General features: G+C 35.5%; 1 protein-coding gene across 4 annotated transcripts in view; it reads left to right on the top strand.

Annotated features, from left to right (window-relative positions):
• The window catches only part of LOC118202924 (uncharacterized), a 172,448-nt gene that overhangs the window by 55,356 nt on the left and 103,687 nt on the right, over window positions 1–13,405 (top strand). The gene's annotated exons all lie outside the window — the stretch shown is intronic.

Raw genomic sequence — 13,405 nt, 5'->3', positions numbered from 1 at the left:
AAAAAAAAAAAAAAAAAAAGGCAAAAAAACTCAGAAGGTCTTAATTTTGTGCCGAAAAAAGGGCCAGAATAATTTAGATAGGGGCAGTCATTATAAAATTTTGACTAGATAAATAAAAGGTGAAGTTTCCTTGAACCTTGATAATCGTGTTTTGCATACGTCAGAAGCGAAGAATACGCAGGGGAGAGCAATCGTTTCCGATGCGCGTTCTTCAGGGGTGGGAGGGAGGGGGGAACCTGGTTACAGGTCGAAAAAGTAGTTCTGCCAGTGATCAGCTGGGAGGGAGAAGTTTCGTTTTTGACCGCTATTCAATGCGGTATTTAAAGGCCGAAAATGACGTTGTTAAACGCCTGAAAGAATTCCTTCTTAAAGGTAGAAAGTATTTTGAAATCTTTATCAGTTAAAAGCTTTTCAGAAAAGTTAAAATAATTTAAGTCAGTCCTTTTAGGCTGTGATGTTTCTTATTAAAGAAATGTTAAAGCGGGTTCCTCAGGTTAATGCTGTGTGCATTAAAGAACTTTAGAGGCGAGGAGATTAAGGAACGAGAGGTAGTTATTCACATGGCCGTCAGTGTGCTCATACCTAGCCCGTTTATATGGGAGAGCTAAATATTCCGGGTTAAGAACCGCTCGGGGTCTTTTCCGGGAAGAAGCAACAGCAGGATCATATACGGGTAGCATATGAAGCACAGGATTAGCAACATGTTGAATATTTTTGAAAAATGTTTCCGAAAGTCGCTGTATAAAGCGATTAATGGGCATAATTTTGAGGTCATTATGAATCTCTTCGTTCCGTATGAACCACGGAGCTTTTAATATTTGCCGAAGCAATTTGGATTGAAAAATTTGAACATGTTTTCTGTTAGTCAGTGCAGATGGGCCCCAGATGAGACACGCGTATGTAAGAACAGGCCTTATCATAGATTTGTAGAGCAGGATTTTGTTATCAAGTGACAGGTCGCTATTTGCAGCGAAAAAGGAGCGTAAGGTGGTTTTGACAGCTGTTGCACTCGCTATGATTTTGCGAATGTGAGGCTGCCAAGTTAATTTTGAATCTAGTAAAACACCTAGATATTTATAAGAAGAAACCCAGGGAATGGGTTCACCGAAGAGGATTACAATTAGGTAAACTTGGGATATTTCTTCGGATGAACATAGTGGCAGCACATTTTGCGACATTAATTTTGATTTTATACAGACCGAGCCAGAGTTCTAAGGCCGAAAGGTAACTCTGTAATTCGGAGATTACCTGGAGGGTGTTGGGATGTTGTGAAATGATGGCTGTATCGTCTGCGTATAATGCAAGATCGATATTTGGGGCCTTAAGAATATCATTTACATAAAGGTTAAAGATCGAAGGTCCAAGGAGACTACCTTGAGCTACGCCGGCATAGATTGGACGGGGAGAGGAGAATTCGTGGTTAACTCGCACGCGGAAACTGCGTTCGGTCAAGTACGAGTTAATAATTTTAATGAGATGAGCCGAAAAACCAAGCCGCATAAACTTGTAGATAATTCCGTCATTAGTAGCTGAAGCCAGAAGAATAGAAATGATCCAATCCAAGAAAAAAGCAGTCTGGGCCATCCGAAAAAGCGGCGACCGAAAAGAGGGTGAGGCAGGAGAATTCTCCAAGCCTCGGGCAAGATTGTCATGGCAACATACCTCGTTCTCTTTCTTATCACTGTGGCAGAGGTCTTTGATCCCTTCCTAAGCGAAGTTGAAAGATGACGGAAGTTTTCGTCCCTTCAGTGGACTTCTAATCCATCTCTTGCATTTAAACCCCTGACGGTCCTCGTTCTTTTACTTCAGCTATGCTTATCTCTTAATTATTCAGTTTTTCTTAACGAAGTTGTGGAGGTAATTGCATTTATTTTCAAAGGTACGCCAGAAGACAACGCCTTGGGCGAAGTTCGCTAATGCCTTCGTGAACTGGATTGCTGGGTAGAAAGAAAGAACACGGGGGGGAGGGGGGAAAGCTCTGATTCTGCAAAAAAAGTGGAAGAGATAAGCAAAGTTCTTTTCAAGGCCATTCTTGGCTAAATGAAAGAGATTCTTTACGTGGAATAAGAATAATTAAGTAAAGTAATCTAATAGAAACGTTGCGTTTCGAAAAATACTTAGAGATAATTTAGATTAAAATAAGATTTAAGAATTAATATTTGATTTAGAGATTTAATAATTAATATTTAATTTAGAGTTGCAATTTAAAGTAATAGTTAAGATAAGTCTGGTAATGAATTTAAGAGCTAGTTAAGAAATAAAAAAGGATTTAATTTTCCCCCCAAAATTAAAATAAACTAAATTGTTTGGGCCATGTGGTATGTAAAGGAGAGGTCTTGGTAAATGGAGGAGCAAAATATTATTAGCAGGGATAAATATGCCGATTGAACGGGGCCGGATTAGGTCCAGCGGGTGTATCTGCTCGGTTATCTGGTACCTTCTTTACATAACATATTCTGCACAACAGTACGGCGTAAATAACATTATTCTATATCGTATTATTATGCATTGATATGATTATGACTGAACTCTGTAAACATATGCAATATTTTAAAATTTTAAGTTATTTGATAACAACCAGCTTATATAAAGCATTTTTATGACTTTTCGAGATAAAGTAGGATTATACGATGTTTGTTCAACTCATTTATTACAAATTTACGTATTATATTAATAATGATGAATGTTTTGAAAATATCAAAGGTGAAATTTTCTACTGAGGTTAAACTTCTGTTTCTGATGAATTTTCTATGAAACAATAGCTTTTAAATTCATTTCTATATGATTCCAGATGCAACGGAGTAGTTTAAATTTTAAGGCAGTTTTATTGTTACAGCGTTATTCATCACGTGTCTTGCGAATTATTATTTGAATTTATTATATAAGCATGTATTTACCATATTGGTTTTTAATAATAGATTAACAGCGAAATATTTTTAATGGTCTATACGTACTTAAGGGATAAAGAAATAATTCCGTAATAACTGAGAAGACGAATGCGAATCTGATTCGATATTTAATAAAAAAATTGAATTGTAATTAGATTATCATATGTTTGATTGAGCTGAGTTTGTTTAATTGCAGGGCATATGAAAACTCTAAAACTAGCATGAGGGTTGTCTTCATGAAATTTACTTTATCGGAAATTGATTCATCTCCTCATTATTAAATATATACAGAAAATTACGTGTAGTGAGTCCTTTGGTTAAGAAGTTAGTCTGCTTGAAAATATGTAAATTTTTCCAAAGCAGGGATTTTAAAGATATTTTTGCTTAAACTCAGACAGATCGAAACAAATTCTTCAAGTCTTAATTTATCGTTTAGAGTTTTAAACAAAATAATTGTATTCGTATAACAATTTTTTTTTTTTTTCTTTGCGTGATTTAATTGCGATGTTCAAAAAGGTGTTACATTGCTCTAGTTAAATAATTCAATCTTCTCCCTCGGTTAGTATCTAAAATAACCATTCCCAAAATGTTACCCTGCAACTAATTGCGTTCCACATTAAAAAGTGAGAAGATGCGAAATAAAAGTAATGTCTTATTATTGAGTAAAAATAAGCATTATTTTATGTATGTGGAAGTTTAATTTATGAAAATGATGCTGTTATTATATTTATTTAATACCGTAAGGAGTAGACGCTTTTGTTTATATTGTTTGTTATTTAAAATTGTCTATAGCATGGAAATAATTAAATACCTAAATTAAGATTTTAAAATATATTAAAAAAAAGCTAAGAAAGAAATTTTAATAATCATGAATCGAAATTCACATAAAAAAATAGCTCTCTAATAATTGTTTTGTTTAGTTTATTTTGGTAAAGCACACTAGGACCGTTTGCATAACGGTAGGGATGCCTTCGGGGAGGGCTTTCTAAGAGAAACTAACTCGCATACACGTTAAACATGAGGAAAATCACGAAAACGTCCATGCAACCAGCCGTTCGCCTGGATTCAAGCCCAAGTCAGAACTACCAGTATTCAGCAATTTTACCGTTCGGCCGCTGGTGGATCCTCACTAATTATTATAGATGTCAATATATACTAGTGATGTAGAAATAGAATTAGGAGTTAAGAGATTAAAGAGGTAAGAAATGAAAGGTCAGACAGAGATAAAGAAAAACTCCCATTTCGCCTCCCTCCCGAAAGCGCACCAGCGGCCGAGCAGAATTTCTTTGATCATTAGTAGTTCGACTTGAGTTTGATTCCAGGCGAATGGGCTGACTGCATGGGCATTTTCATGGTTTTCCCCAAATGTAATGTCGTTATTAGCCAGTTTCCCGTAGAAGATCCATTCCTTTAGACAGGTAGCCTTAGAGTGCTGTGCTATAATCGAATAAACCAAGCTCATCTTCCTTTCCCCATCTTGCATGTGATGTTGAGATTAAGAAGGCGGAGGGGGAAATGGTGAAAAGATATCGTTCCACAAGTGGCAAGAGAAGAAAAAATTAGACGAAACGCCATTTTGAACGAAAGGATGAAGCAACCACCATTAACTTTCATACTTTGCTCTTGTTTCTAACATTCTTTCTATTTTGATAACGGCACTTTACCGCGTTATCTTTTTTTCACTGATGTTTTGCAAAATGAATGGTCTTTTTTTCTTCTGTCTTCTTTGGAATAATATAATATACTGTTTATTCAAGGCTTAAATTCAACCGGAACCCGACTAAGCTGCTTCTCTGTTTTTCATATGAAACTGTATTTCCGACCACAGCCACAGATAATACGAGAGTTCCGGTACTTTCTTTTATTAGTTAATTATTCATCATTATAAATTTAAACTTCTGATTAAATAAAGTTAAATGCATGCTACAGAAAACCTACAGTATTAATTTAAAGTAACATCAGTAATTCTTAATCCAGATAGTTCTAAATGTTTATTTTTTGGCCTATTTATAGTATTTAAAAATTCTTTTTTTTTTTTTTTTTTTTTTTTCATATGGAAAGAAATTTCTGTTAGGCTCTGTTCAGATGAGGGCATAAATGGCATAACTGGTTTCAGCCGAGCTTTGTTGCTAGGTAACCAGACCTTGCTACGTCACAAAAGCTAAAGGCTTTGGCATAAAGTTCGAAGTTTCCAATTTTATGCCAACTTGATATAACAGTCGACCAATCAGAGCAAACGTGCGAAACCTGAACGGGAAAACAGAGCGGGAAAGCTGTAGACACATCCAGGCATGCTCAAATTTAGCTTCTGTAATTGGCTACGGCTTATACGCTGTCTCGCAGGTGTGAACGGAACTTCCGCATTTTTGCCTTATGACTAAGCCTCTGTGGCATTTATGCCACCGTCTGAATGGAGCTTTACATTTAACTTACTCAGTCATTCGATTGCGCGTAATGTCTGTAGTGTCACCTTACGGTCACACTAAAATGTCCTCTTTTAGGACTCCGGATTCAAAAGATGATGCTGATATAAGCGATTATCCCGAGTCAAAGATTTCTGCAAAATCCCAGCCAGTGTTTTCGAGAAGAGAAGAGTTCCTAAAAAATCCAGCCAAAGCCAAGAAAGGAAAATATAGACTTCAGAAAAAAGACTTCATGAAAGACAATGTCGGATGAAGAAAGACTCAAGCAAACGGTCCCTGGAAAGAAAAAAAAGACTTCAGAAGAAATAAATAACGAACTCATTCAGATCATCAAATGCGACGGAATTGACTTTGTTCTTAATGGATTCTCGGACAAGAACAAGAAACCAGTCGAGGACTCCACAGTTCCCAAGAAACCCAAAATAGACAAAAGAGAAACGATTCAACGAAGTGCCATGGAAAATGAATTGATAATTCCCAAACAATCAAGACATCATCAAGTACATTTCCAAGATTCGGTTAGCTAAATCTTCCATAGAAAAATTACGAGCAGTATTTGAAGCCGCAAAGATGTTGATAGCCTTCGCCGATTCCAACTAAGTCACGTAACGAAAGACTTCCCTATCCTGTGTGAAACGTGATGCAACAAGATCAGCTCAGCGGTAAAGATCAGTGACTGACTTGGATACTTCTGGATGCCGGCTTCGAGCCTCGCGACTGGAATTTTTTAATTTACTGCTTATGCATGGACTTTTCAACTTTTCAAACTTACTGCTCCTGAAACTTACTGCTTCCCTTACTTATCGTTTCCCGACCATCATTTCTGTAAAAACCCCGGTTATTCCAGAGCCGATGGATGTTACGCGTGAGAATAAATTTAGAAGTCTCGAAAACGCCAGGGATGTTTATGATGCAGGAGGAGCCGTTCTGAACGAAACGCACCCGCCCATTGTGTTCCGGCAACAATCCACGGATTGGTTAGAAATAGACGGACCTTTTTCAACAAATTTGCTCAGAGGAATACAAAGCTAATGTGAAAACTAACTCAATTTACGTCTATGTAAAGAACTCTGCTGACTTCAGAGTCATGACAAAGTCGCTAAATGCAATGAATATCCCTTACCATACCTATCGACTCTTAAATAATCGCAACGTAAAAGCAGTAATGAAAAATATGCTTGAAACTGTATCGGAAGAAGTATTTATAACGACCTGGAGAGAAGGAAATTCCCGATCATAAAGGTGAAGCAATTCACAAGATTCAGACGAGGAACCATTGAAAAACTACCAATTTTATTTCCCGAACTCAAGAAAAATAAAGAAGGTAATGTTATCTTCAACCTGAATAATATGTTCAGTATCAACATTCCTATTGAGAAATTCTGTCCCAAGAAACGGCCAACGCAGTGCTACTGCTACCAGGCCTACGGATATAAGCAGCGCCGCTGCCAATATCAAGAACACTGTTGCAAATGCGGGAAAGACCACAGAACCAGCTCATGCCCAAAAAAACCTGACGAAAAACCGACATGCATTTTCTGCGGCAAAGAACATGTAAGTAGTTAGAGAGGATGCAATGCATACTAAGAGAAATTTCCCCGAAAAGAAACGCAAGAAAAGACTTGCCCTCCTGTTCTTAACAGTAAAGAATTCCCTAATCTGTCGAAAACAGAAGAGAAACCTATTGCAAACACGAAAAAGACTGTATGCAGTGAGAAAGTAAAAGAATCGGACAAGAAAACTTTACCCAAAATTCCAAAAAACCTCTACCTTATTTGATGAAGCCATCAGTTGGATATTCTAAGGAAAAATTTACTATCTCCTAGAAAACATCATCAAGTACATTTCCAAAATTCAGTTAGCTACATCTCCCATAGAAAAATTACGAGCAGGATTTTGAAGCCGCAAAGATGTTGATAGCCTTCGCCGATTCAAAATAAGTCACCTGGTGGAAGACTCTCCTATTCTGTGTGAAATGGGATGCAACAACATCAGCTCAGCAGTAAAGTTCAGTGACTGACTTGGATACTTTTGGATTCCGGGTTCGAACCTCGAGACTAAAATTTTTTAATTTACTGCATGGACTTTTCAACTTTACAAACTTACTGCTCCTGTTAGGACCCCTTACTTATCGTTTCCCGACCATCAACCGACTGACTTCGGTGAGAACTCTTTTTCCGCCTGCGGGCAATAGGTGCAAATGAGCAGCTCATTTTTCTTTCACATACGTAAAAGGCGTTTGGCATACTTAATCTACGTTCACGTCCAAAAGTTAAGCACGGAGAGGAAAATGCTAATTTCCGGAAGCCAATCAGAATTGAAGAGGATGTAATTCGCTGCAGAGGTAGCTAGAAGTACGCAAATATGTTAGGTAACAGCCAATCGCGCTTTCATGTCTAGAAATATGCAAAAAAGGCGGTGTTTATGAAGCCAGCTTTATGAAGGGTTAGAGAAGTTGATTGTAAGTGCTGATAGAAGGTGTTTAAAACTTTCGTACTATTTGTTTTCAAAACATACGTGTTTCTATGACTTCCGGAAGACGAATGGAAGATTCTGAGCGCTGGCGTGCTGTGGGGCGCATTGAAGATCACAGATGTTGCTCTTTTCTAGATGTTCTCTTTCTTTACAGTAGATCACAGATGTTGCTGTTTTCTTCGGCGTTCATCATTCTGCAATTTCACGTTTATGGAAACAATTCCAAACCACACAGACAGTTGTCCGAAGGCCCGTAGCCGGTCGCCCAAGGGTAACAACCCTCGCGGAAGATCGATATATTGCTATAGTAGCCAAGCGGAATCGCTGAGCGACCTCCACACGTGTTACATCTATGGTTTTAGCGTCTATTGGTAAGGCGATATCTGCAGCTACTATTCGCCGAAGATTACATATGAGTGGACTGTACGCCCGTGTACCTCGAGTTTGTGTTCCTCTATCCGTCCAATCAAGAGGGGCACAATTACAGTGGTGCCGGGAACATGTCAATTGGAATGTGTCTGACTAGGGCAATTTCATGTTTACTGATGAGTCAAGATTTGCTCTAGAGCCAGATGACAAGCGTATAAGGATATGGCGTGAACAACGAACACGCAATCAGTCCCAAAACATCACTGAACATCACGCATTTCGAGGCGGAAGCATTATGGTGTGAGCAGGGATTTCATTAGGATACCGCACCGACTTGCACATCTTTAAACGAGGTTCTTTGACGGCTGCCCGGTATCGAGATGAAGTCCTAGAACCCATTGAACCATTTACAGTGATTGGTATTTTCAAAAACTTAGAATCTATTTTTGTACTTAGAATCTATTTTTGTACTTAGAATCTATTTTTGTACTTAGAATTTATTTTTGTACTTAGAATCTATTTTTGTACTTAGAATTTATTTGTACGCTGCAGCAGTTTGCCCTACTTTTGTTTTAATAGACGATAACGCACGTCCCCATAGAGCTGACATCGTTCCATTCAAATTCAAATGAGCATAAAATTCTTAATAGGAACATTGTGCATGATTTTTTTTAACACTTGTGAGTTTCTTGTTTGAAAAATATGATAATGATGCAAATAGTATTTACAAGATGTGTGCGTGGAATTTTGCTCATTTTATATTTTAATTGCATCATATAATACAATTTTTACTCAAATGCACCTAATTTCAGCTTGCAATAAAGAACTGTCATTTTTTTTCTGTAATTTCTGATTTATGTATCTGTTGGATCGGCAAAGTCAGAGAATAGAAACTGTCTACTTTTTTTTAACTTTATTGAATGGGCAAGGAAACTATTTAAAATTAGGTAAAAAAAATACGAGCCTAGATTCTGGATAAAACTAAATTGATTTTGAAAGCGAGGAACCACAAATCCCAGTTGGGGAAAGTGCAGAATCGTCCACTGCTTGGTGCGTTTTTAAGAATTGCATATACTCGGTATCCATGTACACATCGACCTATTTTCACTTAAAAACAACATCCCAGAATTGCACAAAAATGGCACTGTGCACTCCCTTGACTTTAACCATGTACACATCGACCTATTTTCACTTAAAAAGTCAAAGAAAATTGACAAAAATCCAATTCTTCTTACTCTTGTAAAAAGCGACAAACGAATAAGTGGGCGATTCTGCACTTTAGCCTCCCAGTTCGCCTGGACCAAAGAAATTCAGTTTTTAATTGTGTTGATATCATTATAAACTGTCATATGAGAGTCAGATACTTGAGTATGAATGGTGGCATGCCAACTATCTGTCATTATGCAAGCACCATAAGTCCAATAAAACACACAGATGTTTAGTAGCAACTATATAAATTTTATTCACAAGTTTGCCCATGATGATGAATGATGTGACACGAGAAAAAAATAGCAAATATATGGAAATGCAGTTGATTGGTATTTTCAAAAACTTAGAATCTATTTTTAAGGTCTGATTACAAAATAACAGATAATACGGTTATTTATATTTTTTTAATTCAAACACAGTTCCATTTTGAATTAAATTATTAATCTTTGAGGTTACCATAATCCCAGTTTTATTCTGAATATTCTTTGAAAGAGAAATTTTTAGACTAAATTTGGCTTAATCAGTGAACTTGACAAATCAATCGTATCATATAAAAATATCTGATAATAGAATATCTTACTGAAGATTTTTTATGTGCACTACATTTTCTATATCAGACCTAAAAAACTATCACTATTTGTTCTTTCACTTTCTTATACGGAGAAACATAGCCAAGCCATTCAGTTGTATAATGCTCGAAATCGTTTAAACATACATATTCACAGATATTCACAAAGATTTATTTCCAGATTTCCGAATAAAAGTTGCGAACCATGTTTACATCGACCGAAGTTGTTGTTGATGCTGGACGGAGCTTCGTTGTGGCGTCGACTTACGCTTGAAGTGACGATCACGTGACCTCCCTGCGCGTTCGAGGATTTAGTGCCGACCGCAGATTCTACCCTATTTTGAATCATCTTTTACCCAGGAATCATTCGCCATTTGTCGCGGTCGCCTAGCAACGAATTATTGTTTCTACCGCGATCTTGCTGTCACAAAATTCGATGGAAAGGCGAATGTGGATTTTTTTTCATTTTATGTTCATTCAAAAGTTATTTTTTATTTTACGATGTTGTCTTTGACGTGAAAAGAAATATTTGAAAACATTTCTTACCTTCCTTTGGGCATAGAAAGTATAAATAAATTTATTCTCACTGAAATGAAATTACATATATAAATCAAATACAAATATTTATTTAAAAGTTTTTGAACATTTTTCTGATACTACATTGCATGAAAAATGAAACTGATTACAAATGGGAAAATTCTTGCAGAAGTTGGAATGAAATTGTTATAAAATGTTAGAAGGCGTTTTCAGTAGTCAAACCACTTCAAAAGTTGCAGTATTTTATAATTAGAAAAAATAAATAATGGATTTATTAACAACTTCGAGGTAAAAAATTACGTTCACAAAATAATTAATAATTACAGAATTATTTTAGCAAGATAAATTAATGCGCAAGCAAAAAATATCCAAAAATATTATGTTACACTTACTAGATATAATAACAAGAAATTTTGCGATTAATTAGTCTTTAACTGGAACGACTGCCAAAGACAAATTTATGGAGTCGAGCAGAGCGCTATCGCAAGGGGTGTCACGTCCCGAGAGTCATTAAAAATTGTCAAAATTAATAAAGGTGTTTGGATAAGGAGAGTGGTCGATAAAAGTTTTGCTAAGATTAGCTCTTTACTTAATAAATAGGCCACTGATGACTGCGGTAGTAAAATCCTAATTATACTAATAACTATTTAATCATAAATAACAGTTAATTAAAGGAAGTTTAGAAAAATAAGTGTAATATCGTTAATACATTTGAATTTATTGAAGTTCTATTTATTATTTAAAATTATAGAAATTGAATCTTGGATAATGCAATAGTTTGCGTAACAAAATCATTTTGACTGTCAGAAAGTCGGAAATATTAAGTGATCTTAATTGCGTATACATTTGTAGCTATTATTTTGAATTGCTATTGCTAATCGATACCTCGAAAGAATATTACTAGATAAAATATTTCCTTAATGGATAAAATCATATCGTCCATTGTAAATGAAGAATACGAGAGGAAATTATTTCTTACTCATAAGGATTAATTATTAATTAATGGTTGTAGTGTGGCAAATCTGTTGGTTTCTAGTTCAGTTTAACAGTTAAGTTCATACGAATTTATATCTTTCTGTCTGCATTTTTTCGCTGTGCTGTTTCATTTTGCAATCAAATAAAGAGAAAAAGTTCAAAGATTCATAAGGCATATCATAAGATTTTTTGTGAAGAGGAAAACTGCATAAAAGGAAAATCACTTCGATTCACGCAGATGGAAGCAAATAATAGAGCCCTTCACTTATTTGTGATTAATCGACAGTATCGGAAATAATTTCAGTAGCGATTTAAAGGCGCATATTCGAAAACTTTATTTAGTAAATGTTTATATTTTTATCGCAAATTATAAATATATAGCTAAACACAATAAATATGGTTCTTTACTGGACCAAACATCTATAGTATAAAAAGCCAATAATAATCCACTGTTTCTTCGATGTGAACTACAAATAAAATTGTACACCAAGAGGTTTGTTTGTTTAACCATTTACGGCAAAACGCACGAATTCGAAAACCCAGGTAGTTCGACCCGGGTTCAAATCCTGACAAATGGGTCTGTTGCATGGATATTATCTTGGGTTTTCCTCATGTTAACGTGGATGCCGCCCAGATGAGCTAATGGTTAGTGACGCTGACTGCGGTACCGAAGAGCCCAGGTTCGAATCCCGGAGAAAGCATGCATGTTTATAAGATTATAAGGTCTGTGCAGCAAGGGGCACTCAAAAGGCACGGCCAGCTGAAATCCTGACGAGAAACTAATAGTAAAGGAAGAAGGGTGAGAGACCTTCGGACCGCTCCATGGAGTACTCTCTGTCGGAATACCAAATTGGGAAGGAAGCTTATCAGTTAGGTAGGTACAGCAGTATCTCAATTAACTAATGTAAACAATAAGTTTAAACAGCTGTTTTCTAACTATTAAACTGTATGAAAGCTGTAAAAGCAACATATCTTTCACTGTGTGACAAGGATTTGCTGATAAAATCCCTACATGGGAAGACTCAGAACAATAAAGAGAGTTTTAATAACCTTTTGTGGACTATTTTACCTAAAGAAACTTTTGTCCAACTGAAAACTTGCGCATATTACTGTATTATTTTTTTAATCCAGGATATTTAGGACTTTTACCTGTTTTCAGGCATCTAGAAATAGAAATTAATCCCATTATGTTTGAAAGATACATGGGAATGGACAAACAGCGAATTCAAAAATCGAAATGCCAATCTCTACAAGCAACAAAGTTATCCAGAAAAAAAGATAAAAGCTAAAAGAAAGTAAAAATTAGTTAAAAATGGAGCAAAAGAGGGACTAACATACAAATATGGCGAGTTTTAAAGGTTTAAAGTGGCTACAAATATTTTTGTGCTGTGTTAAAATCTTTAAATGCATTTTCTGATAAACTTTGTTTTTCGTTACTTTCACTTGCGATTACGTTCATTTCTCAAAATGTATTTAGAATATTGAAATGTAATTTGCCAAAATGTTTTATTATTCATCTTTAGCTGTGTTCTGCAGAGCAAAATCTGACCTCTTTGCATTTATTGATTGATTTTATTGACAGTATTTTGAAAAAAAGAGTTTTTTTTTTTTTTTTTTTTTAGTTTTTGTACTAAGTTAGGAATATTTCAAAAAAAATATAAGTGCAACAAATCGTTTGCTACAGAACACCGGTAAGTATGTTATTTATATACTGTATAAATATTATTGAAGTATATCCATTAGAATCTATTATAGATATAGCGTAAATGAAAATTTTCACTAAATTTTTCTAAATATTGCCTATATTTAAAAAATTAATGTAAATTTTTGTAAAATCCCATTTAAATTCATAGTTTTATATCCCATCTCGCTCAAAAACATGTGTGTTTAATTAAAATTTTATGTATTTTAAAAAAAGTACTACGTGTGCAGGCACATATCTTAATCAGTTTTCTCCGTAT

Source organism: Stegodyphus dumicola, chromosome X1 (assembly GCF_044657685.1).
Source record: "Stegodyphus dumicola isolate Sdum_Otavi_A_Nest chromosome X1, ASM4465768v1".
NCBI classification, from domain to species: domain Eukaryota; kingdom Metazoa; phylum Arthropoda; class Arachnida; order Araneae; family Eresidae; genus Stegodyphus; species Stegodyphus dumicola.
This window is presented reverse-complemented; position numbering and strand designations above follow the sequence as displayed.